Below are 2,901 nucleotides of genomic sequence, written 5' to 3' on the forward strand. Positions count from 1 at the left end.
ATACATGTCTTCATGATATCACCTAGTGTTTCTACATCCCAAAGACGTGCCGGTTCTCGGATGATAGCAAATCGAGCTTGCAATACACCAAAGGCTCGTTCAACATCTTTTCTTACCGATTCTTGACGTCTCGTAAAATATTGTTCTTGTGGAGTAAACGGATTTTGTATGCTTTTAACAAAACAACCCCATTGTGGATATATCCCATCAGCGAGATAATAACCCGTATCATAATGCTTACCATTAATCTCAAAATTAACAGTTGGAGCCTTACCTGTGGCAATTGCATCGAACACCGGAGAACGCTCCAACACATTGATGTCATTCAATGATCCAGGCAACCCAAAAAATGCATGCCAAATCCAAAGATCCGACGATGCAACAGCTTCTAGTATGACTGTTGGATTATGACAATGGCCAGTATACTGTCCGTGCCATGAGGTCGGACAATTTTTCCATCGCCAATGCATACAATCTATACTACCGAGCATTCCAGGAAATCCTTGTTTTTCACCAAGTGTTAAAAGCCTACAAATATCAGATTCATTAGGAGACCTTAAGTAACGAGGACCAAACACATTGACGATCGTTGATACAAATTGTCGTAGTGAATCGATTGTAGTCGTCTTTCCAAGTCGAAGGTATTCGTCAATTGCATCTGCTGGTGTCGCATAAGCAAGCATTCTCATAGCCGCAGTTATCTTTTGATGTGGCGATAAACCCATTTTGCCGAAGGCGTCTGCCTCTTGTGCAAAATAGTGATTATGAGCAACCAACGTATTGAGGATGTGAAGAAATAAATCACGACTCATGCGATATCGATTTCGGAATGTAGCAGCATCATAAATTGGATTCTCAACAAAATAGTCACGCATCAGTCGTTCATGACCATCTTTCCTGTTACGATTTATCGTACGATGACCCGGAACAGAACCAACATGACGGGAACGTGGTCGTTGATCCCTTTCCCTTTCCTGTAACTCTGATAGACACAATCCAAATAAAAATTCATCTTCTTCCCTATCTTCTAACTCTTGTTGAATGATCATATTTGTTAACTCAAAATTATCATCCATTGAAGGGAGAGAGAAGATGGAAAGAATGTAGAAGGAAAATGTAGAGAATATAGAAACAAGATGTAGAAAACTTAATGGATAAGTGATTGTATTTATAGGTGAACAAAAAGTAAAAAAAAATCGAAATTCAAATTCCCCCCCAATTTTTTGGAAAATTCGAAATTCAAATTCCCCCCAAAATTTTAAAATTTGAAATTCAAATTCCCCCCATTTTTTTTAAAATTTGAAATTTAATATATTAGAGCCAAAATTTAAAACAAAACCCTCACACACATACACCCCACACATGTGCATATTTTGGATTTGGGAGCCCCTCTTGGGAGCCCAACGTTGGAGTTGCTCTAAGCCCCGGGGCTCCCAAAATTCAGGGGCTCCCAAAATTGGGAGCCCGAGCCCCACGTTGGAGTTGCTCTAAAGCAATTGCTTAGAAAAATCAGATCTACACATAAAAAATAAACAAAAACTCCTAATCACGACTACATTGTTTTCTTCCGATCCAGATGAAAAATGTCTTGAAAAAGTAGAGAGAGAAAGTGAATACCTAAGAACATCAGATGAGTTACAGAGATTTCTAGAGAGAAGAAAAGCCTTTCGTTTTGCTAAAACTTGCCATCGCCATTACATAATTAAACCAGAGCTGTTGAAGCTTCTGTATTAGCAGGAAAAGTAAACCCTCTATTTCTCCCCTTTCTCACTTTCTGTCCCTAAATTTGTTCGCTGTAGTATCCTTCTGAACACCAAATTTGTTTGTTGTATTACACCTTTCGTAATCTTCAAATTGAATCATTGTTTTGCTCGTTGTAGTATCCTTCTAAACCCCTAATTGAATCGCCGTCAATAACTGAAGTAGACGACGGTGATCTAGCCATTCCACCACCGGAAGCATCAGAAATGAGTAATTGTTGTTGAAGAACCATAAATTTCGGTGAATTTCCACTTATCCGATGTTGCCGGAGACGAGAAGAAGGTATAGTAGATTCATCACAAGGATACTGAAGACTATCCGGTTGAGAACATGATGGATCTTCAGATAAATCTATTGATTTATTCCCACCAATTGGTATATTAAAAAGCTTGTGATGATTATCACTGTTGTTGTGGCTAGCAGATGAAGTGTTCCCATTAGCGTTTTGAGGTGAAGATCCCAAGGAGATTTAAGTTCAGACAAAGAAGCAAGAATTCAAGAAAGCATTTGATCTAGAAAATCATCATGAGTTTGATGATCAAATGAAGAACCTTGAATTTTTTGTTTAGTTTGATGATTTTGGATCTGTTGTTGATTATTTTGAATTTCTTGAAGAGAAACATTTCTAAATTGCATTTCTCCAGTAGAAGTTGCATAATTCAAGACAGTATATTAATTTAGAGAGAGAAAGTTGAAATATTCTGATTCCAAAGAAGAAGATGAAACGAAGAAGAAGAAGAAGAAGAAGAAGAAGAAGAAGAAGAAGATAATTAATTATCTGGTGGTGGCCTGGTAAGAGAGAAGAGAAGAAGAGAGAAGAGAAGAAGAAGGAAGGAGAAGAAGAGAGAAAAAATTGTTTTTTTTAAGTAGGAATGTCGCCGGGAATTTTGGTCCACCGACGACTTTATTGGAGATGATGATGACGTGCCAGAGGGATGACGGGGCAGAGAGAGGTGATGAGATGGACGAGGGTGAAATGACAACGCTGAAGGGTAGTTTTGGGAGAAGGAAATTGTCTTTAACGGACATGTAATGATAACGGAAAAAGGGTGTCATCTGAATATTTTCGATAAATTAGGGGGCTATGCGGGAAGCTAGCCATAAAGTAGGGGACCATTTAGCAAATAACCTTATTTTTAT

General features: G+C 38.3%; 1 long non-coding RNA gene across 1 annotated transcript; it reads left to right on the top strand.

Annotated features, from left to right (window-relative positions):
* Nucleotides 1-1,491: 1,491 nt before the first annotated feature.
* LOC147543446 (uncharacterized) lies at nt 1,492-2,523 on the top strand. Its single transcript, XR_015223998.1, has 2 exons — nt 1,492-1,742; nt 1,881-2,523. It is a non-coding gene; the product is annotated as an uncharacterized LOC147543446 (long non-coding RNA).
* The last annotated feature ends 378 nt before the right edge of the window (nt 2,524-2,901 follow it).

The sequence above is a fragment of the Eschscholzia californica genome, unplaced genomic scaffold, assembly GCF_041429995.1.
Source record: "Eschscholzia californica isolate CP2 unplaced genomic scaffold, dmEscCali1.0.p SCAF_4, whole genome shotgun sequence".
Taxonomy (NCBI): domain Eukaryota; kingdom Viridiplantae; phylum Streptophyta; class Magnoliopsida; order Ranunculales; family Papaveraceae; genus Eschscholzia; species Eschscholzia californica.